The sequence below is a fragment of the Ctenocephalides felis genome, unplaced genomic scaffold (genome assembly GCF_003426905.1).
Source record: "Ctenocephalides felis isolate EL2017-DRISC unplaced genomic scaffold, ASM342690v1 CF-g0.4_SCAFFOLD_03572, whole genome shotgun sequence".
NCBI lineage: Eukaryota > Metazoa > Arthropoda > Insecta > Siphonaptera > Pulicidae > Ctenocephalides > Ctenocephalides felis.
Genome location: NW_020539726.1, coordinates 3,257,974 through 3,278,772, shown reverse-complemented (window position 1 = coordinate 3,278,772; position 20,799 = coordinate 3,257,974). Strand labels below are relative to the sequence as shown.

General features: G+C 39.3%; 62 non-coding genes across 62 annotated transcripts; all 62 read left to right on the top strand.

Annotated features, from left to right (window-relative positions):
- The first annotated feature begins 274 nt into the window (after nt 1-274).
- On the top strand, nt 275-347 carry Trnar-ucg. The gene has a single exon. It is a non-coding gene; the product is annotated as a tRNA-Arg (tRNA).
- A 244-nt stretch (nt 348-591) lies between these two features.
- Nucleotides 592-664, top strand: Trnar-ucg. Its single transcript has one exon. It is a non-coding gene; the product is annotated as a tRNA-Arg (tRNA).
- Nucleotides 665-991: 327 nt separating this feature from the next.
- On the top strand, nt 992-1,064 carry Trnar-ucg. The gene has a single exon. It is a non-coding gene; the product is annotated as a tRNA-Arg (tRNA).
- A 390-nt stretch (nt 1,065-1,454) lies between these two features.
- Nucleotides 1,455-1,527, top strand: Trnar-ucg. The gene has a single exon. It is a non-coding gene; the product is annotated as a tRNA-Arg (tRNA).
- Nucleotides 1,528-1,644: 117 nt separating this feature from the next.
- Nucleotides 1,645-1,717, top strand: Trnar-ucg. The gene has a single exon. It is a non-coding gene; the product is annotated as a tRNA-Arg (tRNA).
- A 391-nt stretch (nt 1,718-2,108) lies between these two features.
- On the top strand, nt 2,109-2,181 carry Trnar-ucg. The gene has a single exon. It is a non-coding gene; the product is annotated as a tRNA-Arg (tRNA).
- Nucleotides 2,182-2,784: 603 nt separating this feature from the next.
- On the top strand, nt 2,785-2,857 carry Trnar-ucg. Its single transcript has one exon. It is a non-coding gene; the product is annotated as a tRNA-Arg (tRNA).
- A 297-nt stretch (nt 2,858-3,154) lies between these two features.
- Nucleotides 3,155-3,227, top strand: Trnar-ucg. The gene has a single exon. It is a non-coding gene; the product is annotated as a tRNA-Arg (tRNA).
- A 117-nt stretch (nt 3,228-3,344) lies between these two features.
- Nucleotides 3,345-3,417, top strand: Trnar-ucg. The gene has a single exon. It is a non-coding gene; the product is annotated as a tRNA-Arg (tRNA).
- Nucleotides 3,418-3,738: 321 nt separating this feature from the next.
- Nucleotides 3,739-3,811, top strand: Trnar-ucg. The gene has a single exon. It is a non-coding gene; the product is annotated as a tRNA-Arg (tRNA).
- Nucleotides 3,812-4,323: 512 nt separating this feature from the next.
- On the top strand, nt 4,324-4,396 carry Trnar-ucg. The gene has a single exon. It is a non-coding gene; the product is annotated as a tRNA-Arg (tRNA).
- Nucleotides 4,397-4,605: 209 nt separating this feature from the next.
- On the top strand, nt 4,606-4,678 carry Trnar-ucg. Its single transcript has one exon. It is a non-coding gene; the product is annotated as a tRNA-Arg (tRNA).
- A 117-nt stretch (nt 4,679-4,795) lies between these two features.
- Nucleotides 4,796-4,868, top strand: Trnar-ucg. The gene has a single exon. It is a non-coding gene; the product is annotated as a tRNA-Arg (tRNA).
- A 119-nt stretch (nt 4,869-4,987) lies between these two features.
- On the top strand, nt 4,988-5,060 carry Trnar-ucg. Its single transcript has one exon. It is a non-coding gene; the product is annotated as a tRNA-Arg (tRNA).
- Nucleotides 5,061-5,456: 396 nt separating this feature from the next.
- Trnar-ucg lies at nt 5,457-5,529 on the top strand. The gene has a single exon. It is a non-coding gene; the product is annotated as a tRNA-Arg (tRNA).
- Nucleotides 5,530-6,105: 576 nt separating this feature from the next.
- On the top strand, nt 6,106-6,178 carry Trnar-ucg. The gene has a single exon. It is a non-coding gene; the product is annotated as a tRNA-Arg (tRNA).
- A 205-nt stretch (nt 6,179-6,383) lies between these two features.
- On the top strand, nt 6,384-6,456 carry Trnar-ucg. Its single transcript has one exon. It is a non-coding gene; the product is annotated as a tRNA-Arg (tRNA).
- A 281-nt stretch (nt 6,457-6,737) lies between these two features.
- On the top strand, nt 6,738-6,809 carry Trnar-ucg. Its single transcript has one exon. It is a non-coding gene; the product is annotated as a tRNA-Arg (tRNA).
- Nucleotides 6,810-7,388: 579 nt separating this feature from the next.
- Nucleotides 7,389-7,461, top strand: Trnaq-uug. The gene has a single exon. It is a non-coding gene; the product is annotated as a tRNA-Gln (tRNA).
- Nucleotides 7,462-7,881: 420 nt separating this feature from the next.
- On the top strand, nt 7,882-7,954 carry Trnar-ucg. Its single transcript has one exon. It is a non-coding gene; the product is annotated as a tRNA-Arg (tRNA).
- A 117-nt stretch (nt 7,955-8,071) lies between these two features.
- Nucleotides 8,072-8,144, top strand: Trnar-ucg. The gene has a single exon. It is a non-coding gene; the product is annotated as a tRNA-Arg (tRNA).
- A 322-nt stretch (nt 8,145-8,466) lies between these two features.
- Trnar-ucg lies at nt 8,467-8,539 on the top strand. The gene has a single exon. It is a non-coding gene; the product is annotated as a tRNA-Arg (tRNA).
- Nucleotides 8,540-8,835: 296 nt separating this feature from the next.
- On the top strand, nt 8,836-8,908 carry Trnar-ucg. Its single transcript has one exon. It is a non-coding gene; the product is annotated as a tRNA-Arg (tRNA).
- Nucleotides 8,909-9,119: 211 nt separating this feature from the next.
- On the top strand, nt 9,120-9,192 carry Trnar-ucg. Its single transcript has one exon. It is a non-coding gene; the product is annotated as a tRNA-Arg (tRNA).
- Nucleotides 9,193-9,476: 284 nt separating this feature from the next.
- Nucleotides 9,477-9,549, top strand: Trnar-ucg. The gene has a single exon. It is a non-coding gene; the product is annotated as a tRNA-Arg (tRNA).
- A 210-nt stretch (nt 9,550-9,759) lies between these two features.
- On the top strand, nt 9,760-9,832 carry Trnar-ucg. The gene has a single exon. It is a non-coding gene; the product is annotated as a tRNA-Arg (tRNA).
- Nucleotides 9,833-10,129: 297 nt separating this feature from the next.
- On the top strand, nt 10,130-10,202 carry Trnar-ucg. Its single transcript has one exon. It is a non-coding gene; the product is annotated as a tRNA-Arg (tRNA).
- Nucleotides 10,203-10,316: 114 nt separating this feature from the next.
- Nucleotides 10,317-10,389, top strand: Trnar-ucg. Its single transcript has one exon. It is a non-coding gene; the product is annotated as a tRNA-Arg (tRNA).
- A 270-nt stretch (nt 10,390-10,659) lies between these two features.
- Trnar-ucg lies at nt 10,660-10,732 on the top strand. The gene has a single exon. It is a non-coding gene; the product is annotated as a tRNA-Arg (tRNA).
- A 117-nt stretch (nt 10,733-10,849) lies between these two features.
- Trnar-ucg lies at nt 10,850-10,922 on the top strand. The gene has a single exon. It is a non-coding gene; the product is annotated as a tRNA-Arg (tRNA).
- A 214-nt stretch (nt 10,923-11,136) lies between these two features.
- Nucleotides 11,137-11,209, top strand: Trnar-ucg. Its single transcript has one exon. It is a non-coding gene; the product is annotated as a tRNA-Arg (tRNA).
- Nucleotides 11,210-11,530: 321 nt separating this feature from the next.
- Trnar-ucg lies at nt 11,531-11,603 on the top strand. The gene has a single exon. It is a non-coding gene; the product is annotated as a tRNA-Arg (tRNA).
- A 117-nt stretch (nt 11,604-11,720) lies between these two features.
- Nucleotides 11,721-11,793, top strand: Trnar-ucg. The gene has a single exon. It is a non-coding gene; the product is annotated as a tRNA-Arg (tRNA).
- A 321-nt stretch (nt 11,794-12,114) lies between these two features.
- Nucleotides 12,115-12,187, top strand: Trnar-ucg. The gene has a single exon. It is a non-coding gene; the product is annotated as a tRNA-Arg (tRNA).
- A 297-nt stretch (nt 12,188-12,484) lies between these two features.
- Trnar-ucg lies at nt 12,485-12,557 on the top strand. The gene has a single exon. It is a non-coding gene; the product is annotated as a tRNA-Arg (tRNA).
- Nucleotides 12,558-12,856: 299 nt separating this feature from the next.
- On the top strand, nt 12,857-12,929 carry Trnar-ucg. Its single transcript has one exon. It is a non-coding gene; the product is annotated as a tRNA-Arg (tRNA).
- Nucleotides 12,930-13,046: 117 nt separating this feature from the next.
- Nucleotides 13,047-13,119, top strand: Trnar-ucg. The gene has a single exon. It is a non-coding gene; the product is annotated as a tRNA-Arg (tRNA).
- Nucleotides 13,120-13,236: 117 nt separating this feature from the next.
- Nucleotides 13,237-13,309, top strand: Trnar-ucg. Its single transcript has one exon. It is a non-coding gene; the product is annotated as a tRNA-Arg (tRNA).
- Nucleotides 13,310-13,519: 210 nt separating this feature from the next.
- Trnar-ucg lies at nt 13,520-13,592 on the top strand. The gene has a single exon. It is a non-coding gene; the product is annotated as a tRNA-Arg (tRNA).
- A 111-nt stretch (nt 13,593-13,703) lies between these two features.
- On the top strand, nt 13,704-13,776 carry Trnar-ucg. Its single transcript has one exon. It is a non-coding gene; the product is annotated as a tRNA-Arg (tRNA).
- A 202-nt stretch (nt 13,777-13,978) lies between these two features.
- Nucleotides 13,979-14,051, top strand: Trnar-ucg. The gene has a single exon. It is a non-coding gene; the product is annotated as a tRNA-Arg (tRNA).
- A 297-nt stretch (nt 14,052-14,348) lies between these two features.
- On the top strand, nt 14,349-14,421 carry Trnar-ucg. Its single transcript has one exon. It is a non-coding gene; the product is annotated as a tRNA-Arg (tRNA).
- A 210-nt stretch (nt 14,422-14,631) lies between these two features.
- Nucleotides 14,632-14,704, top strand: Trnar-ucg. The gene has a single exon. It is a non-coding gene; the product is annotated as a tRNA-Arg (tRNA).
- Nucleotides 14,705-14,987: 283 nt separating this feature from the next.
- Trnar-ucg lies at nt 14,988-15,060 on the top strand. Its single transcript has one exon. It is a non-coding gene; the product is annotated as a tRNA-Arg (tRNA).
- Nucleotides 15,061-15,270: 210 nt separating this feature from the next.
- Trnar-ucg lies at nt 15,271-15,343 on the top strand. The gene has a single exon. It is a non-coding gene; the product is annotated as a tRNA-Arg (tRNA).
- A 297-nt stretch (nt 15,344-15,640) lies between these two features.
- On the top strand, nt 15,641-15,713 carry Trnaq-uug. The gene has a single exon. It is a non-coding gene; the product is annotated as a tRNA-Gln (tRNA).
- A 422-nt stretch (nt 15,714-16,135) lies between these two features.
- On the top strand, nt 16,136-16,208 carry Trnar-ucg. The gene has a single exon. It is a non-coding gene; the product is annotated as a tRNA-Arg (tRNA).
- Nucleotides 16,209-16,325: 117 nt separating this feature from the next.
- Nucleotides 16,326-16,398, top strand: Trnar-ucg. The gene has a single exon. It is a non-coding gene; the product is annotated as a tRNA-Arg (tRNA).
- A 321-nt stretch (nt 16,399-16,719) lies between these two features.
- Nucleotides 16,720-16,792, top strand: Trnar-ucg. Its single transcript has one exon. It is a non-coding gene; the product is annotated as a tRNA-Arg (tRNA).
- Nucleotides 16,793-17,089: 297 nt separating this feature from the next.
- Trnar-ucg lies at nt 17,090-17,162 on the top strand. The gene has a single exon. It is a non-coding gene; the product is annotated as a tRNA-Arg (tRNA).
- A 211-nt stretch (nt 17,163-17,373) lies between these two features.
- Trnar-ucg lies at nt 17,374-17,446 on the top strand. The gene has a single exon. It is a non-coding gene; the product is annotated as a tRNA-Arg (tRNA).
- A 283-nt stretch (nt 17,447-17,729) lies between these two features.
- On the top strand, nt 17,730-17,802 carry Trnar-ucg. The gene has a single exon. It is a non-coding gene; the product is annotated as a tRNA-Arg (tRNA).
- A 210-nt stretch (nt 17,803-18,012) lies between these two features.
- Nucleotides 18,013-18,085, top strand: Trnar-ucg. Its single transcript has one exon. It is a non-coding gene; the product is annotated as a tRNA-Arg (tRNA).
- A 297-nt stretch (nt 18,086-18,382) lies between these two features.
- Trnar-ucg lies at nt 18,383-18,455 on the top strand. The gene has a single exon. It is a non-coding gene; the product is annotated as a tRNA-Arg (tRNA).
- A 114-nt stretch (nt 18,456-18,569) lies between these two features.
- Trnar-ucg lies at nt 18,570-18,642 on the top strand. Its single transcript has one exon. It is a non-coding gene; the product is annotated as a tRNA-Arg (tRNA).
- Nucleotides 18,643-18,852: 210 nt separating this feature from the next.
- On the top strand, nt 18,853-18,925 carry Trnar-ucg. Its single transcript has one exon. It is a non-coding gene; the product is annotated as a tRNA-Arg (tRNA).
- A 270-nt stretch (nt 18,926-19,195) lies between these two features.
- On the top strand, nt 19,196-19,268 carry Trnar-ucg. The gene has a single exon. It is a non-coding gene; the product is annotated as a tRNA-Arg (tRNA).
- A 117-nt stretch (nt 19,269-19,385) lies between these two features.
- Trnaq-uug lies at nt 19,386-19,458 on the top strand. Its single transcript has one exon. It is a non-coding gene; the product is annotated as a tRNA-Gln (tRNA).
- Nucleotides 19,459-19,779: 321 nt separating this feature from the next.
- Nucleotides 19,780-19,852, top strand: Trnar-ucg. Its single transcript has one exon. It is a non-coding gene; the product is annotated as a tRNA-Arg (tRNA).
- A 297-nt stretch (nt 19,853-20,149) lies between these two features.
- Nucleotides 20,150-20,222, top strand: Trnar-ucg. Its single transcript has one exon. It is a non-coding gene; the product is annotated as a tRNA-Arg (tRNA).
- Nucleotides 20,223-20,339: 117 nt separating this feature from the next.
- On the top strand, nt 20,340-20,412 carry Trnar-ucg. The gene has a single exon. It is a non-coding gene; the product is annotated as a tRNA-Arg (tRNA).
- A 114-nt stretch (nt 20,413-20,526) lies between these two features.
- On the top strand, nt 20,527-20,599 carry Trnar-ucg. Its single transcript has one exon. It is a non-coding gene; the product is annotated as a tRNA-Arg (tRNA).
- Nucleotides 20,600-20,799: the final 200 nt, after the last annotated feature.

Sequence of the window (20,799 nt, the reverse complement as noted above, 5' to 3'; positions counted from 1 at the left end):
AACGTTATGAGCATGCGTGGTTTAATGGATAAGGCGTCGGGCTTCGGATCCAATGATTACAGGTTCGATTCCTGTCGCGGTCGCTTAACAAAGAGAGTCGCTACTGTTGCGCCAAATTCAAGATCATTTGACTAAACTTTCCAAATCATATTTTCAGTATTATGGCAACATTTTACGACCGCTTGGCCTATTTTGTCTGTGGCCCTATTTCAAATTCAAGGCCATTTGACTATACTTTCCAAATTATATTTTCAGTACTATGGTAATGTTATAAGACAGTTTGGCCTAATGGATAAGGCGTCGGACTTCGGATCCGAAGTTTGCAGGTTCGAGTCCTGTCGCGGTCGCTCAACAAAGAGAGTCGCTGTGTCGGTATTTTTTCTGTTGCGACGTTTGAAATTTAAGGTCATTTTTTAAACTCTACACATTTTAAATTATGTTTTAGAACTGTATTAAAGTTGTAAGACCGCGTGGCCTAATGGATACATTTTACGACCGCTTGGCCTATTTCTTCTATGGCCCTATTTCAAATTCAAGGTCATTTGACTATACTTTCCAAATCATATTTTCAGTACTATGGTAATGTTATAAGACCGCGTGACCTAATGGATAAGGCGTCGGACTTCGGATCCGAAGATTGCAGGTTCGAGTCCTGTCGCGGTCGCTTAACAAATAAAGTCCCTACGTCAATATTTCTTCTATTGCGCCATTTGAAATTCGAGGTCATTTGACTAAACTTTCCAAATCATATTTTCAGTATTATGGCTACGTCAATATTGTTTCTATTGTGCCATTCGAAATTCAAGGTCATTTGACTACTCTTTCCAAATCATATTTTTAGTACTGTGCACACAGTGCTGTCCTGTCGCATTCGCTTAACAAAGGGAGTCGCTACGTCGGTATTTTTTCTGTTGCGCCGTTTGAAATATAAGGTCATTTTTTAAACTCTACACTTCTTAAATTATATTTTAAGAACTTTATAAAATTTTAAGACCGCGTGGCCTAATGGATAAGGCGTCGGACTTCGGATCCGAAGATTGCAGGTTCGAGTCCTGTCGCGGTCGCTTAACAAAGAGAGTCGCTACGTCAAAATTTTTCTATTGCGCCGTTTCAAATTCAAGGTCATTTGACTACACATTCCAAATCATATTTTTAGTATTTATGGTAACGTTATGAGCATGCGTGGTTTAATGGATAAGGCGTCGGGCTTCGGATCTAATGATTACAGGTTCGATTCCTGTTGCGGTCGCTTAACAAAGAGAGTCGCTACGTCGGTATTTTTTCTGTTGCGCCAAATTCAAGGTCATTTGACTAAACTTTCCAAATCATATCTTCAGTATTATGGCAACATTTTACGACCGCTTGGCCTATTTCTTCTATGGCCCTATTTCAAATTCAAGGTCATTTGACTACACTTTCCAAATCATATTTTCAGTACTATGGTAGTGTTATAAGACCGCATGGCCTAATGGATAAGGCGTCGGACTTCGGATCCGAAGATTGCAGGCTCGAGTCCTGTCGCGGTCGCTTAACAAAGAGAGTCGCTATGGCGGTATTTTTTCTGTTGCGACGTTTGAAATTTAAGGTCATTTTTTAAACTCTACACTTTTTAAATTATGTTTTAGAACTGTATTAAAGTTGTAAGACCGCGTGGCCTAATGGATAAGGCGTCGGACTTCGAATTCGATGATTGCAGGTTCGAGTCCTGTCGCGGTCGCTCAACAAAGAGAATCGCCATGTCGGTATTTTTTCTGTTGCGCCGTTTAAAATTTAAAGTCATTTTTTAAACTCTACACTTTTTAAATTATATTTTAGAACTGTATTAAAGTTGTAAGACCGCGTGGCCTAATGGATAAGGCGTCGGACTTCGGAACCGAAGAATGCAGATTCGAGTCCTGTCGCGGTCGCTTAACAAATGAAGTCCCTACGTCAATATTTTATCTATTGCGCCATTTGAAATTCAAGGTCATTTGACTAAACTATCAAATCATATTTTCAGTATTATGGCAACATTTTACGACCGCTTGGCCTATTTCTTCCATGGCGCTATTTCAAATTCAAGGTCATTTGACTATATTTTCCAAATTAGTACTATGGTAATGTTATAAGACCGCGTGGCCTAGTGGATAAGGCGTCGAACTTCGGATCCGAAGATTGTAGGTTTGAGTCCTGTCGCGGTCGCTTAACAAAGAGAGTCGCTATGACGGTATTTGTTCTGTTGCGCCGTTTGAAATTTAGTCGCTACGTCAATATTGTTTCTATTGTGCCATTTTAAATTCAAGGTCATTTGACTACACTTTCCAAATCATATTTTCAGTTCTGTGGACACAGTGCTGTCCTGTCGCATTCGCTTAACAAAGAGAGTCGCTACGTCGGTATTTTTTCTGTTGCACCGTTTGAAATATAAGGTCATTAGACTACACTTTTTAAATTATATTTTAACAACTTTATAAAATTGTAAGACCGCGTGGCCTAATGGATAAGGCGTCGGACTTTGTCCTGTCGCGGTCGCTTAACAAAGAGAGTCGCTACGTCAAAATTTTTCTATTGCGCCATTTCAAATTCAAGGTCATTTGACTACACATACCAAATCATACTTTTAGTATTTATGGTAACGTTATGAGAATGCGTGGTTTAATGGATAAGGCGTCGGGCTTCGGATCCGATAATTACAGGTTCGATTCCTGTCGCGGTCGCTTGACAAAGAGAGTAGCTGCGTCAATATTTTTTCTATCGCGCCATCACTTTCCAAATTATATTTTTAGTACTATGGTAACGTTATAAGACCGCGTGGCCTAATGGATAAGGCGTCGGACTTCGGATCCGAAGATTGCAGGTTCGAGTCCTGTCGCGGTCGCTTAACAAAGAGAGTCGCTACGTCAATATTTTTCTATTGCGCCATTTCAAATTCAAGGTCATTTGACTACACATTCTAAATCATAAATTTAGTATTTATGGTGATGTTGTGAGAACGCGTGGTTTAATGGATAAGGCGTCGGACTTCGAATCCAAAGATTACAGGTTCGATTCCCGTCGCATTCGCTTAACAAAGAGAGTCGCTACGTCGGTATTTTTTCTGTTGCGCCATTTGAAGTTTAAGGTCATTAGACTACACTTCTTAAATTATGTTTTAAAAACTTTTTTCAAATTGTAAGACCGCGTGGCCTAATGGATAAGGCGTCGGACTTCGGATCCGAAGATTGCAGGTTCGAGACCTGTCGCGGTCGCTCATCAAAGAGAGTCGCTATGTCGGTATTTTTTCTGTTGCGCCGTTTGAAATTTAAGGTCATTTTTTAAACTCTACACTTTTTAAATTATATTTTAGAACTGTATCAAAATTGTACGACCGCGTGGCATAATGGATAAGGCGTCGGACTTCGGATCCAAAGATTGCAGGTTCGAGTCCTGTCGCGGTCGCTTAACAAATAAAGTCCCTACGTCAATATTTTTTCTATTGCGCCATTTGAAATTCGAGATCATTTGACTAAACTTTCCAAATCATATTTTCAGTATTATGGCTACGTCAATATTGTTTCTATTATGCTATTTTAAATTCAAGGTCATTTGACTACACTTTTCAAATCATATTTTCAGTACTGTGGACACAATGCTGTCCTGTCGCATTCGCTTAACAAAGAGATTCGCTACGACGGTATTTTTTCTGTTGCGCCGTTTGAAATATAAGGTCATTAGACTACACTTTTTGAATTATATTTTAAGAACTTTGTAAAATTATAAGACCGCGTGGCCTAATGGATAAGGCGTCGGACTTCGGATCCGAAGATTGCAGGTTCGAGTCCTGTCGCGGTCGCTTAACAAAGAGAGTCGCTATGTCAAAATCTTTCTATTGCGCCATTTCAAATTCAAGGTCATTTGACTACACATTCCAAATCACATTTTTAGTAATTATGGTTACGTTATGAGAATGCGTGGTTTGATGGATAAGGCGTCGGGCTTCGGATCCGATGATTATAGGTTCGATTCCCGTCGCATTCGCTTAACAAAGAGAGTCGCTACGTCGGTATTTTTTCTATTGCGCCATTTGAAATTCGAGGTCATTTGACTAAACTTTTCAAATCATATTTTCAGTATTATGGCTACGTCAATATTGTTTCTATTGTGCCATTTGAAATTCAAGGTCATTTGACTACACTTTCCAAATCATATTTTTAGTACTGTGCACACAGTGCTGTCCTGTCGCATTCGCTTAACAAAGAGAGTCGCTACGTCGGTATTTTTTCTGTTGCGCCGTTTGAAATATAAGGTCATTTTTTAAACTCTACACTTCTTAAATTATATTTTAAGAACTTTATAAAATTTTGAGACCGCGTGGCCTAATGGATAAGACGTCGGACTTCGGATCCGAAGATTGCAGGTTCGAGTCCTGTCGCGGTCGCTTAACAAAGAGAGTCGCTACGTCAAAATTTTTCTATTGCGCCATTTCAAATTCAAGGTCATTTGACTACACATTCCAAATTATATTTTCAGTATTATGGCAACATTTTACGACCGCTTGGCCTATTTCTTCTATGGCCCTATTTCAAATTCAAGGTCATTTGACTACACTTTCCAAATCATATTTTCAGTACTATGGTAATGTTATAAGACCGCGTGGCCTAATGGATAAGGCGTCGGACTTCGGATCCAAAGATTGCAGGTTCGAGTCCTGTCGCGGTCGCTTAACAAAGAGAGTCGCTATGGCGGTATTTTTTCTGTTGCGACGTTTGAAATTTAAGGTCATTTTTTAAACTCTACACTTTTTAAATTATGTTTTAGAACTGTATTGAAGTTGTAAGACCGCGTGGCCTAATGGATAAGGTGTCGGACTTCGAATTCGATGATTGCAGGTTCGAGTCCTGTCGCGGTCGCTCAACAAAGAGAGTCGCCATGTCGGTATTTTTTCTGTTGCGCCGTTTAAAATTTAAGGTCATTTTTTATTAACTCTACACTTTTTAAATTATATTTTAGAACTGTATTAAAATTGTAAGACCGCGTGGCCTAATGGATAAGGCGTCGGACTTCGGATCCGAAGAATGCAGATTCGAGTCCTGTCGCGGTCGCTTAACAAATGAAGTCCCTACGTCAATATTTTATCTATTGCGCCATTTGAAATTCAAGGTCATTTGACTAAACTTTCCAAATCATATTTTCAGTATTATGGCAACATTTTACGACCGCTTGGCCTATTTCTTCTATGGCGCTATTTCAAATTCAAGGTCATTTGACCACGCTTTCCAAATCATATTTTCAGTACTATGGTAATGTTATGAGACCGCTGGGCCTAATGGATAAGGCGTCGGAACTTCGATCCGAAGATTGCAGGTTCGAGTCCTGTCGCGGTCGCTTAACAAAGAAAATCGCTATGACGGTATTTTTTTTCTGTTGCGCCGTTTGAAATTTAAGGTCAATAGACTCACTTTTTAAATTATATTTTAATAATTTCGTTAAAATTGTAAGACCGCGTGGCCTAATGGATAAGGCGTCGGACTTCGGATCCGAAGATTGCAGGTTCGAGTCCTGTCGCGGCTCGCTTAACAAATAAAGTCCCTACGTCAATATTTTTTCTATTGCGCCATTTGAAATTCAAGTTCATTTGACTAATTTTTCCAATCATATTTTCAGTATTATGGCAACATTTTACGACCGCTTGCCTATTTCTTCTATGGCCCTATTTCAAATTCAAGGTCATTTGACTACAACTTTCCAAATTAGTACTATTGTAATGTTATAAGACCGCGGGGCCTAGTGGATAAGTGCGTCGAACTTCGGATCCGAAGATTGCAGGATCGAGTCCTGTCGCGGTCGCTTAACAAAGAGAGTCGCTATGTCAAAATTTTTCTATTGCGCCATTTCAAATTCAGGGTCATTTGGACTACACATTCCAAATCATATTTTTAGTAATTTTGGGTTACGTTATGAGAATGCGTTGTTTAATGGATAGGCGTCGGGCTTCGGATCCGATGATTACAGGTTCGATTCCCGTCGCATTCGCTTAACAAAGAGAGTCGCTACTTCGTTATTTTTTCTGTTGCGCCCATTTGAAGTTTAAGGTCATTAGACTACACTTTTTTAAATTATATTTTAAAAACTTTTTTTAAATTGTAAGACCGTGTAGCCTAATGGATGAGGCGTCGGACTTCGGATCCGAAGATTGCAGGTTCGAGTCCTGTCGGGGTCGCTTAACAAATAAAGTCCCTACGTCATTTTTTTTTATTGCGCCATTTGAAATTCAAGTCATTTGACTAAACTTTCCAATCATATTTTCAGTATTATGGCAACCTTTTACGACCGCTTGGCCTATTTCTTCTATGGCCCTATTTCAAATTCAAGGTCATTTGACCACGCTTTCCAAATCATATTTTCAGTACTATGGTATGTTATGAGACCGCGTGGCCTAATGGATAAGGCGTCGGACTTCGGATCCGAAGATTGCAGGTTCGAGTCCTGTCGCGGTCGCTTAATAAAGAGAGTCGCTGTGATGACGGTAATTTTTTCTGTTGCGCCGTTTGAAATTTAGTCGCTACGTCAATATTGTTTTTTATTGTGCCATTTGAAATTCAAAGTCATTTGACTACACTTTCCAAATCATATTTTCAGTACTGTGGACACAGTGCTGTCCTGTCGCATTCGCTAACAATAGAGTCGCTACGTCGGTATTTTTTCTGTTGCGCCGTTTGAAACATAAGGTCATTAGACTACACTTTTTAAATTATATTTTAGAACTTATAAAATTGTAAGACCGCGTGCCTAATGGATAAGGCGTCGGACTTCGGATCCGAAGATTGCAGGTTCGAGTCCTGTCGCGGTCGCTTAACAAATGAAGTCCCTATGTCAATATTTTATCTATTGCGCCATTTGAAATTCAAGGTCATCTGACTAAACTTTCCAAATCATATTTTCAGTATTATGGCAACATTTTACGACCGCTTGGCCTATTTCTTCTATGGCGCTATTTCAAATTCAGTCATTGACCACGCTTTCCAAATCATATTTTCAGTACTATGGTAATGTTACGAGACCCGCTTGGCCTAATGGATAAGGCGTCGGACTTCGGATCCGAAAATTGCAGGTTCGAGTCCTGTCGCGGTCGCTTAACAAAAGAGAGTCGCTACGTTAATATTTCTATTGCGCCATTTCAAATTCAAGGTCATTTGACTACACATTCTAAATCATAAATTTTAGTATTTATGGTGGTGTTATGGAACGCGTGGTTTAATGGATAAGGCGTCGGACTTTGGATCTGAAGATTACAGGTTCGATTCCCGTCGTCGCATCGCTTACAAAGAGAGTCGCTACGTCGGTATTTTTTCTGTTGCGCCATTTGAAGTTTAAGGTCATTAGACTACACTTTTTTAAATTATATTTTAAAAACTTTTTTCAAATTGTAAGACCGCGTGGCCTAATGGATAAGGCGTCGGACTTTGGATCCGAAGATTGCAGGTTCGAGTCCTGTCGCGGTCGCTTAACAAGAGAGTCGCTATGACGACGGTTTTTTTCTGTTGCGCCGTTTGAAATTGAAGATCATTTGACTAAACTTTCCAAATCATATTTTCAGTATTATGGCAACATTTTACGACCGCTTGGCCTATTTCTTCTATGGCGCCATTTGAAATTCGAGGTCATTTGACTAAACTTTCCAATCATATTTTCAGTATTATGGCTACGTCAATATTGTTTCTATTGTGCCATTTGAAATTCAAGGTCATTTGACTACACTTCCAAATCATATTTTTAGTACTGTGGACACAGTGCTGTCCTGTCGCATTCGCTTAACAAAGAGAGTCGCTACGTCGGTATTTTTTCTGTTGCGCGCCGTTTGAAATATAAGGTCATTAGACTACACTTTTTAAATTATATTTTAAGAACTTTATAAAATTGTAAGACCGCGTGGCCTAATGGATAAGGCGTCGGACTTCGGATCCGAAGATTGCAGGTTCAAGACCTTTCGCGGTCGCTCATCAAAGAGAGTCGCTATGTCGGTATTTTTTCTGTTGCGCCGTTTGAAATTTAAGGTCATTTTTAAACTCTACACTTTTTAAATTATATTTTAGAAACTGTATCAAAATTGTACGACCGCGTGGCCTAATGGATAAGGCGTCGGACTTCGGATCCAAAGATTGCAGGTTCGAGTCCTGTCGCGGTCGCTTAACAAATAAAGTCCCTACGTCAATATTTTTTCTATTGCGCCATTTGAAATTTGAGATCATTTGACTAAACTTTCCAAATCATATTTTCAGTATTATGGCTACGTCAATATTGTTTCTATTGTGCCATTTGAAATTCAAGGTCATTTTACTACACTTTCCAAATCATATTTTCAGTACTGTGGACACAATGCTGTCCTGGTCGCATTCGCTTAACAAAGAGAGTCGCTACGACGGTATTTTTTCTGTTGCGCCGTTTGAAATATAAGGTCATTAGATTACACTTTTTAAATTATATTTTAAGAACTTTATAAAATTATAAGACCGCGTGGCCAAATGGATAAGGCGTCGGACTTCGGATCCGAAGATTGCAGGTTCGAGTCCTGTCGCGGTCGCTTAACAAAGAGAGTCGCTATGTCAAAATTTTTCTATTGCGCCATTTCAAATTCAAGGTCATTTGACTACACATTCCAAATCATATTTTTAGTAATTATGGTTACGTTATGAGAATGCGTGGTTTAATGGATAAGGCGTCGGGCTTCGGATCCGATGATTACAGGTTCGATTCCCGTCGCATTCGCTTAACAAAGAGAGTCGCTACGTCGGTATTTTTTCTGTTGCGCCATTTGAAGTTTAAGGTCATTAGACTACACTTTTTAAATTATATTTTAAAAACTTTTAAAAATTGTAAGACCGCGTAGCCTAATGGATGAGGCGTCGGACTTCGGATCCGAAGATTGCAGGTTGGAGTCCTGTCGCGGTCGCTTAACAAATAAAGTCCCTACGTCAATATTTTTTTTTTATTGCGCCATTTGAAATTCAAGGTCATTTGACTAAACTTTCCAAATCATATTTTCAGTATTATGGCAACATTTACGACCGCTTGGCCTATTTCTTCTATGGCCCTATTTCAAATTCAAGGTCATTTGACCACGCTTTCCAAATCATATTTTCAGTACTATGGTAATGTTATGAGACCGCGTGGCCTAATGGGTAAGGCGTCGGACTTCGGATCCGAAGATTGCAGGTTCGAGTCCTGTCGCGGTCGCTTAACAAAGAGAGTCGCTGTGACGACGGTATTTTTTCTGTTGCGCCGTTTTGAAATTTAGTCGCTACGTCAATATTGTTTTTATTGTGCCATTTGAAATTCAAAGTCATTTGACTACACTTTCCAAATCATATTTTCAGTACTGTGGACACAGTGCTGTCCTGTCGCATTCGCTTAACAAAGAGAGTCACTACGTCGGTATTTTTTCTGTTGCGCCGTTTGAAATATAAGGTCATTAGACTACACTTTTTAAATTATATTTTAAGAACTTTATAAAATTGTAAGACCGCGTGGCCTAATGGATAAGGCGTCGGACTTCGGATCCGAAGATTGCAAGTTCGAGTCCTGTCGCGGTCGCTTAACAAATAAAGTCCCTATGTCAATATTTTATCTATTGCGCCATTTGAAATTCAAGGTCATCTGACTAAACTTTCCAAATCATATTTTCAGTATTATGGCAACATTTTACGACCGCTTGGCCTATTTCTTCTATGGCGCTATTTCAAATTCAAGGTCATTTGACCACGCTTTCCAAATCATATTTTCAGTACTATGGTAATGTTACGAGACCGCTTGGCCTAATGGATAAGGCGTCGGACTTCGGATCCGAAGATTGCAGGTTCGAGTCCTGTCGCGGTCGCTTAACAAAGAGAGTCGCTACGTCAATATTTTTCTATTGCGCCATTTCAAATTCAAGGTCATTTGACTACACATTCTAAATCATAATTTTAGTATTTATGGTGATGTTATGAGAACGCGTGGTTTAATGGATAAGGCGTCGGACTTCGGATCCGAAGATTACAGGTTCGATTCCCGTCGCATTCGCTTAAAAAAGAGAGTCGCTACGTCGGTATTTTTTCTGTTGCGCCATTTGAAGTTTAAGGTCATTAGACTACACTTTTTAATTTATATTTTAAAAACTTTTTTCAAATAGTAAGACCGCGTGGCCTAATGGATAAGGCGTCGGACTTCGGATCCGAAGATTGCAGGTTCGAGTCCTGTCGCGGTCGCTTAACAAAGAGAGTCGCTATGATGACGGTATTTTTTCTGTTGCGCCGTTTGAAATTTAAGGTCAATAGACTCACTTTTTAAATTATATTTTAAGAACTTCGTTAAAATTTTAAGACCGCGTGGCCTAATGGATAAGGCGTCGGACTTCGGATCCGAAGATTGCAGGTTCGAGTCCTGTCGCGGTCGCTTAATAAATAAAGTCCCTACGTCAATATTTTTTCTATTGCGCCATTTGAAATTCGAGGTCATTTGACTAAACTTTCAAATGAAATTCAAGGTCATTTGACTACACTTTCCAAATCATATTTTTAGTACTGTGGACACAGTGCTGTCCTGTCGCATTCGCTTAACAAAGAGAGTCGCTACGTCGGTATTTTTTCTGTTGCGCCGTTTGAAATATAAGGTCATTAGACTACACCTTTTAAATTATATTTTAAGAACTTTATAAAATTGTAAGACCGCGTGGCCTAATGGATAAGGCGTCGGACTTCGGTTCCGAAGATTGCAGGTTCGAGACCTGTCGCGGTCGCTCATCAAAGAGAGTCGCTATGTCGGTATTTTTTCTGTTGCGCCGTTTGAAATTTAAGGTCATTTTTTAAACTCTACACTTTTTAAATTATATTTTAGAACTGTATCAAAATTGTACGACCGCGTAGCCTAATGGATAAGGCGTCGGACTTCGGATCCAAAGATTGCAGGTTCGAGTCCTGTCGCGGTCGCTTAACAAATAAAGTCCCTACGTCAATATTTTTTCTATTGTGCCATTTGAAATTCAAGGTCATTTGACTAAACTTTCCAAATCATTTTTTCAGTATTATGGCAACATTTTACGACCGCTTGGCCTATTTCTTCTATGGCCCTATTTCAAATTCAAGGTCATTTGACTACACTTTCCAAATCATATTTTCAGTACTATGGCAATGTTATATATAAGACCGCGTGGCCTAATGGATAAGGCGTCGGACTTCGGATCCGAAGATTGCAGGTTCGAGTCCTGTCGCGGTCGCTTAACAAATAAAGTCCCTACGTCAATATTTTTTCTATTGCGCCATTTGAAATTCGAGGTCATTTGACTAAACTTTCCAAATCATATTTTCAGTATTATGGCTACGTCAATATTGTTTCTATTGTGCCATTTGAAATTCAAGGTCATTTGACTACACTTTCCAAATCATATTTTTAGTACTGTGGACACAGTGCTGTCCTGTCGCATTCGCTTAACAAAGAGAGTCGCTACGTCGGTATTTTTTCTGTTGCGCCATTTGAAATATAAGGTCATTAGACTACACTTTTTAAATTATATTTTAAGAACTTTATAAAATTGTAAGACCGCGTGGCCTAATGGATAAGGCGTCGGACTTCGGATCCGAAGATTGCAGGTTCGAGACCTTTCGCGGTCGCTCATCAAAGAGAGTCGCTATGTCGGTATTTTTTCTGTTGCGCCGTTTGAAATTTAAGGTCATTTTTTAAACTCTACACTTTTTAAATTATATTTTAGAACTGTATCAAAATTGTACGACCGCGTGGCCTAATGGATAAGGCGTCGGACTTCGGATCCAAAGATTGCAGGTTCGAGTCCTGTCGCGGTCGCTTAACAAATAAAGTCCCTACGTCAATATTTTTTCTATTGCGCCATTTGAAATTCGAGATCATTTGACTAAACTTTCCAAATCATATTTTCAGTATTATGGCTACGTCAATATTGTTTCTATTGTGCCATTTGAAATTCAAGGTCATTTTACTACACTTTCCAAATCATATTTTCAGTACTGTGGACACAATGCTGTCCTGTCGCATTCGCTTAACAAAGAGAGTCGCTACGACGGTATTTTTTCTGTTGCGCCGTTTGAAATATAAGGTCATTAGATTACACTTTTTAAATTATATTTTAAGAACTTTATAAAATTATAAGACCGCGTGGCCTAATGGATAAGGCGTCGGACTTCGGATCCGAAGATTGCAGGTTCGAGTCCTGTCGCGGTCGCTTAACAAAGAGAGTCGCTATGTCAAAATTTTTCTATTGCACCATTTCAAATTCAAGGTCATTTGACTACACATTCCAAATCATATTTTTAGTAATTATGGTTACGTTATGAGAATGCGTGGTTTAATGGATAAGGCGTCGGGCTTCGGATCCGATGATTACAGGTTCGATTCCCGTCGCATTCGCTTAACAAAGAGAGTCGCTACGTCGGTATTTTTTCTGTTGCGCCATTTGAAGTTTAAGGTCATTAGACTACACTTTTTAAATTATATTTTAAAAACTTTTTAAAAATTGTAAGACCGCGTAGCCTAATGGATGAGGCGTCGGACTTCGGATCCGAAGGTTGCAGGTTGGAGTCCTGTCGCGGTCGCTTAACAAATAAAGTCCCTACGTCAATATTTTTTTTTATTGCGCCATTTGAAATTCAAGGTCATTTGACTACACATTCCAAATCATATTTTTAGTAATTATGGTAACGTTATGAGAATGCGTCGTTTAATGGATAAGGCGTCGGGCTTCGGATCCGATGATTACAGGTTCGATTCCCGTCGCATTCGCTTAACAAAGAGAGTCGCTACGTCGGTATTTCTTCTGTTGCGCCATTTGAAGTTTAAGGTCATTAGGCTACACTTTTCAAATTATATCTTAAAAACTTTTTTAAAATTGTAAGACCGCGTAGCCTAATGGATGAGGCGTCGGACTTCGGATCCGAAGATTGCAGGTTCGAGTCCTGTCGCGGTCGCTTAACAAAGAGAGTCGCTATGGCGGTATTTTTTCTGTTGCGACGTTTGAAATTTAAGGTCATTTTTTAAACTCTACACTTTTTAGATTATGTTTTAGAACTGTATTAAAGTTGTAAGACCGCGTGGCCTAATGGATAAGGCGTCGGACTTCGAACTCGATGATTGCAGGTTCGAGTCCTGTCGCGGTCGCTCAACAAAGAGAGTCGCCATGTCGGTATTTTTTCTGTTGCGCCGTTTAAAATTTAAGGTCATTTTTTAAACTCTACACTTTTTAAATTATATTTTAGAACTGTATTAAAATTGTAAGACCGCGTGGCCTAATGGATAAGGCGTCGGACTTCGGATCCGAAGAATGCAGATTCGAGTCCTGTCGCGGTCGCTTAACAAATGAAGTCCCTACGTCAATATTTTATCTATTGCGCCATTTGAAGTTCAAGGTCATTTGACTAAACTTTCCAAATCATATTTTTAGTATTATGGCAATATTTTACGACCGCTTGGCCTATTTCTTCTATGGCGCTATTTCAAATTCAAGGTCATTTGACCACGCTTTCCAAATCATATTTTCAGTACTATGGTAATGTTATGAGACCGCTTGGCCTAATGGATAAGGCGTCGGACTTCGGATCCGAAGATTGCAGGTTCGAGTCCTGTCGCGGTCGCTTAACAAAGAAAATCGCTATGACGGTATTTTTTCTGTTGCGCCGTTTGAAATTTAAGGTCAATAGACTCACTTTTTAAATTATATTTTAATAATTTCGTTAAAATTGTAAGACCGCGTGGCCTAATGGATAAGGCGTCGGACTTCGGATCTGAAGGTTGCAGGTTCGAGTCCTGTCGCGGTCGCTTAACAAATACAGTCCCTACGTCAATATTTTTTCTATTGCGCCATTTGAAATTCAAGTTCATTTGACTAATTTTTCCAAATCATATTTTCAGTATTATGGCAACATTTTACGACCGCTTGGCCTATTTCTTCTATGGCCCTATTTCAAATTCAAGGTCATTTGACTACACTTTCCAAATTAGTACTATTGTAATGTTATAAGACCGCGTGGCCTAGTGGATAAGGCGTCGAACTTCGGATCCGAAGATTGTAGGATCGAGTCCTGTCGCGGTCGCTTAACAAAGAGAGTCGCTATGTCAAAATTTTTCTATTGCGCCATTTCAAATTCAAGGTCATTTGACTACACATTCCAAATCATATTTTTAGTAATTTTGGTTACGTTATGAGAATGCGTGGTTTAATGGATAAGGCGTCGGGCTTCGGATCCGATGATTACAGGTTCGATTCCCGTCGCATTCGCTTAACAAAGAGAGTCGCTACGTCGGTATTTTTTCTGTTGCGCCATTTGAAGTTTAAGGTCATTAGACTACACTTTTTAAATTATATTTTAAAAACTTTTTTAAAATTGTAAGACCGTGTAGCCTAATGGATGAGGCGTCGGACTTCGGATCCGAAGATTGCAGGTTCGAGTCCTGTCGCGGTCGCTTAACAAATAAAGTCCCTACGTCAATATTTTTTTTATTGCGCCATTTGAAATTCAAGGTCATTTGACTAAACTTTCCAAATCATATTTTCAGTATTATGGCAACCTTTTACGACCGCTTGGCCTATTTCTTCTATGGCCCTATTTCAAATTCAAGGTCATTTGACCACGCTTTCCAAATCATATTTTCAGTACTATGGTAATGTTATGAGACCGCGTGGCCTAATGGATAAGGCGTCGGACTTCGGATCCGAAGATTGCAGGTTCGAGTCCTGTCGCGGTCGCTTAATAAAGAGAGTCGCTGTGATGACGGTATTTTTTCTGTTGCGCCGTTTGAAATTTAGTCGCTACGTCAATATTGTTTTTATTGTGCCATTTGAAATTCAAAGTCATTTGACTACACTTTCCAAATCATATTTTCAGTACTGTGGACACAGTGCTGTCCTGTCGCATTCGCTTAACAAATAGAGTCGCTACGTCGGTATTTTTTCTGTTGCGCCGTTTGAAATATAAGGTCATTAGACTACACTTTTTAAATTATATTTTAAGAACTTTATAAAATTGTAAGACCGCGTGGCCTAATGGATAAGGCGTCGGACTTCGGATCCGAAGATTGCAGGTTCGAGTCCTGTCGCGGTCGCTTAACAAATGAAGTCCCTATGTCAATATTTTATCTATTGCGCCATTTGAAATTCAAGGTCATCTGACTAAACTTTCCAAATCATATTTTCAGTATTATGGCAACATTTTACGACCGCTTGGCCTATTTCTTCTATGGCGCTATTTCAAATTCAAGGTCATTTGACCACGCTTTCCAAATCATATTTTCAGTACTATGGTAATGTTACGAGACCGCTTGGCCTAATGGATAAGGCGTCGGACTTCGGATCCGAAAATTGCAGGTTCGAGTCCTGTCGCGGTCGCTTAACAAAGAGAGTCGCTACGTTAATATTTTTCTATTGCGCCATTTCAAATTCAAGGTCATTTGACTACACATTCTAAATCATAATTTTAGTATTTATGGTGATGTTATGAGAACGCGTGGTTTAATGGATAAGGCGTCGGACTTTGGATATGAAGATTACAGGTTCGATTCCCGTCGCATTCGCTTAACAAAGAGAGTCGCTACGTCGGTATTTTTTCTGTTGCGCCATTTGAAGTTTAAGGTCATTAGACTACACTTTTTAAATTATATTTTAAAAACTTTTTTCAAATTGTAAGACCGCGTGGCCTAATGGATAAGGCGTCGGACTTTGGATCCGAAGATTGCAGGTTCGAGTCCTGTCGCGGTCGCTTAACAAAGAGAGTCGCTATGACGACGGTATTTTTTCTGTTGCGCCGTTTGAAATTGAAGATCATTTGACTAAACTTTCCAAATCATATTTTCAGTATTATGGCAACATTTTACGACCGCTTGGCCTATTTCTTCTATGGCGCCATTTGAAATTCGAGGTCATTTGACTAAACTTTCCAAATCATATTTTCAGTATTATGGCTACGTCAATATTGTTTCTATTGTGCCATTTGAAATTCAAGGTCATTTGACTACACTTTCCAAATCATATTTTTAGTACTGTGGACACAGTGCTGTCCTGTCGCATTCGCTTAACAAAGAGAGTCGCTACGTCGGTATTTTTTCTGTTGCGCCGTTTGAAATATAAGGTTATTAGACTACACTTTTTAAATTATATTTTAAGAACTTTATAAAATTGTAAGACCGCGTGGCCTAATGTATAAGGCGTCGGACTTCGGATCCGAAGATTGCAGGTTCGAGACCTTTCGCGGTCGCTCATCAAAGAGAGTCGCTATGTCGGTATTTTTTCTGTTGCGCCGTTTGAAATTTAAGGTCATTTTTTAAACTCTACACTTTTTAAATTATATTTTAGAACTGTATCAAAATTGTACGACCGCGTGGCCTAATGGATAAGGCGTCGGACTTCGGATCCAAAGATTGCAGGTTCGAGTCCTGTCGCGGTCGCTTAACAAATAAAGTCCCTACGTCAATATTTTTTCTATTGCGCCATTTGAAATTTGAGATCATTTGACTAAACTTTCCAAATCATATTTTCAGTATTATGGCTACGTCAATATTGTTTCTATTGTGCCATTTAAAATTCAAGGTCATTTTACTACACTTTCCAAATCATATTTTCAGTACTGTGGACACAATGCTGTCCTGTCGCATTCGCTTAACAAAGAGAGTCGCTACGACGGTATTTTTTCTGTTGCGCCGTTTGAAATATAAGGTCATTAGATTACACTTTTTAAATTATATTTTAAGAACTTTATAAAATTATAAGACCGCGTGGCCAAATGGATAAGGCGTCGGACTTCGGATCCGAAGATTGCAGGTTCGAGTCCTGTCGCGGTCGCTTAACAAAGAGAGTCGCTATGTCAAAATTTTTCTATTGCGCCATTTCAAATTCAAGGTCATTTGACTACACATTCCAAATCATATTTTTAGTAATTATGGTTACGTTATGAGAATGCGTGGTTTAATGGATAAGGCGTCGGGCTTCGGATCCGATGATTACAGGTTCGATTCCCGTCGCATTCGCTTAACAAAGAGAGTCGCTACGTCGGTATTTTTTCTGTTGCGCCATTTGAAGTTTAAGGTCATTAGACTACACTTTTTAAATTATATTTTAAAAACTTTTTAAAAATTGTAAGACCGCGTAGCCTAATGGATGAGGCGTCGGACTTCGGATCCGAAGATTGCAGGTTGGAGTCCTGTCGCGGTCGCTTAACAAATAAAGTCCCTACGTCAATATTTTTTTTTATTGCGCCATTTGAAATTCAAGGTCATTTGACTAAACTTTCCAAATCATATTTTCAGTATTATGGCAACATTTTACGACCGCTTGGCCTATTTCTTCTATGGCCCTATTTCAAATTCAAGGTCATTTGACCACGCTTTCCAAATCATATTTTCAGTACTATGGTAATGTTATGAGACCGCGTGGCCTAATGGGTAAGGCGTCGGACTTCGGATCCGAAGATTGCAGGTTCGAGTCCTGTCGCGGTCGCTTAACAAAGAGAGTCGCTGTGACGACGGTATTTTTTCTGTTGCGCCGTTTGAAATTTAGTCGCTACGTCAATATTGTTTTTATTGTGCCATTTGAAATTCAAAGTCATTTGACTACACTTTCCAAATCATATTTTCAGTACTGTGGACACAGTGCTGTCCTGTCGCATTCGCTTAACAAAGAGAGTCGCTACGTCGGTATTTTTTCTGTTGCGCCGTTTGAAATATAAGGTCATTAGACTACACTTTTTAAATTATATTTTAAGAACTTTATAAAATTGTAAGACCGCGTGGCCTAATGGATAAGGCGTCGGACTTCGGATCCGAAGATTGCAAGTTCGAGTCCTGTCGCGGTCGCTTAACAAATGAAGTCCCTATGTCAATATTTTATCTATTGCGCCATTTGAAATTCAAGGTCATCTGACTAAACTTTCCAAATCATATTTTCAGTATTATGGCAACATTTTACGACCGCTTGGCCTATTTCTTCTATGGCGCTATTTCAAATTCAAGGTCATTTGACCACGCTTTCCAAATCATATTTTCAGTACTATGGTAATGTTACGAGACCGCTTGGCCTAATGGATAAGGCGTCGGACTTCGGATCCGAAGATTGCAGGTTCGAGTCCTGTCGCGGTCGCTTAACAAAGAGAGTCGCTACGTCAATATTTTTCTATTGCGCCATTTCAAATTCAAGGTCATTTGACTACACATTCTAAATCATAATTTTAGTATTTATGGTGATGTTATGAGAACGCGTGGTTTAATGGATAAGGCGTCGGACTTCGGATCCGAAGATTACAGGTTCGATTCCCGTCGCATTCGCTTAACAAAGAGAGTCGCTACGTCGGTATTTTTTCTGTTGCGCCATTTGAAGTTTAAGGTCATTAGACTACACTTTTTAATTTATATTTTAAAAACTTTTTTCAAACTGTAAGACCGCGTGGCCTAATGGATAAGGCGTCGGACTTCGGATCCGAAGATTGCAGGTTCGAGTCCTGTCGCGGTCGCTTAACAAAGAGAGTCGCTATGATGACGGTATTTTTTCTGTTGCGCCGTTTGAAATTTAAGGTCAATAGACTCACTTTTTAAATTATATTTTAAGAACTTCGTTAAAATTTTAAGACCGCGTGGCCTAATGGATAAGGCGTCGGACTTCGGATCCGAAGATTGCAGGTTCGAGTCCTGTCGCGGTCGCTTAATAAATAAAGTCCCTACGTCAATATTTTTTCTATTGTGCCATTTGAAATTGAAGGTCATTTGACTAAACTTTCCAAATCATATTCTCAGTATTATGGCAACATTTTACGACCGCTTGGCCTATTTCTTCTATGGCCCTATTTCAAATTCAAGGTCATTTGACTACACTTTCCAAATCATATTTTCAGTACTATGGTAATGTTATAAGACCGCGTGGCCTAATGGATAAGGCGTCGGACTTCGGATCCGAAGATTGCAGGTTCGAGTCCTGTCGCGGTCGCTTAACAAATAAAGTCTCTACGTCAATATTTTTTCTATTGCGCCATTTGAAATTCGAGGTCATTTGACTAAACTTTCAAATGATATTCAAGGTCATTTGACTATACTTTCCAAATCATATTTTTAGTACTGTGGACACAGTGCTGTCCTGTCGCATTCGCTTAACAAAGAGAGTCGCTACGTCGGTATTTTTTCTGTTGCGCCGTTTGAAATATAAGGTCATTAGACTACACTTTTTAAATTATATTTTAAAAACTTTATAAAATTGTAAGACCGCGTGGCCTAATGGATAAGGCGTCGGACTTCGGATCCGAAGATTGCAGGTTCGAGACCTGTCGCGGTCGCTCATCAAAGAGAGTCGCTATGTCGGTATTTTTTCTGTTGCGCCGTTTGAAATTTAAGGTCATTTTTTAAACTCTACACTTTTTAAATTATATTTTAGAACTGTATCAAAATTGTACGACCGCGTGTCCTAATGGATAAGGCGTCGGACTTTGGATCCAAAGATTGTAGGTTCGAGTCCTGTCGCGGTCGCTTAACAAATAAAGTCCCTACGTCAATATTTTTTCTATTGCGCCATTTGAAATTCGAGATCATTTGACTAAACTTTCCAAATCATATTTTCAGTATTATGGCTACGTCAATATTGTTTCTATTGTGCCATTTGAAATTCAAGGTCATTTGACTACACTTTCCAAATCATATTTTCAGTACTGTGGACACAGTGCTGTCCTGTCGCATTCGTTTAACAAAGAGAGTCGCTACGACGGTATTTTTTCTGTTGCGCCGTTTGAAATATAAGGTCATTAGACTACACTTTTTAAATTATATTTTAGGAACTTTATAAAATTATAAGACCGCGTGGCCTAATGGATAAGGCGTCGGACTTCGGATCCGAAGATTGCAGGTTCGAGTCCTGTCGCGGTCGCTTAACAAAGAGAGTCGCTATGTCAAAATTTTTCTATTGCGCCATTTCAAATTCAAGGTCATTTGACTACACATTCCATATCATATTTTTAGTAATTATGGTTACGTTATGAGAATGCGTGGTTTAATGGATAAGGCGTCGGGCTTCGGATCCGATGATTACAGGTTCGATTCCCGTCGCATTCGCTTAACAAAGAGAGTCGCTACGTCGGTATTTCTTCTGTTGCGCCATTTGAAGTTTAAGGTCATTAGGCTACACTTTTTAAATTATATCTTAAAAACTTTTTTAAAATTGTAAGACCGCGTAGCCTAATGGATGAGGCGTCGGACTTCGGATCCGAAGATTGCAGGTTCGAGTCCTGTCGCGGTCGCTTAACAAAGAGAGTCGCTATGGCGGTATTTTTTCTGTTGCGACGTTTGAAATTTAAGGTCATTTTTTAAACTCTACACTTTTTAAATTATGTTTTAGAACTGTATTAAAGTTGTAAGACCGCGTGGCCTAATGGATAAGGCGTCGGACTTCGAATTCGATGATTGCAGGTTCGAGTCCTGTCGCGGTCGCTCAACAAAGAGAGTCGCCATGTCGGTATTTTTTCTGTTGCGCCGTTTAAATTAAGGTCATTTTTTAAACTCTACACTTTTAAATTATATTTTAGAACTGTATTAAAGTTGTAAGACCGCGTGGCCTAATGGATAAGGCGTCGGACTTCGGATCCGAAGAATGCAGATTCGAGTCCTGTCGCGGTCGCCTCTAACAATGAAGTCCCTACGTCAATATTTTATCTATTGCGCCATTTGAAGTTCAAGGTCATTTGACTAAACTTTCCAAATCATATTTTCAGTATTATGGCAACATTTTCGACCCGCTTGCCTATTTCTTCTATGGCGCTATTTCAAATCAAGGTCATTGACCACGCTTTCCAAATCATATTTTCAGTACTATGGTAA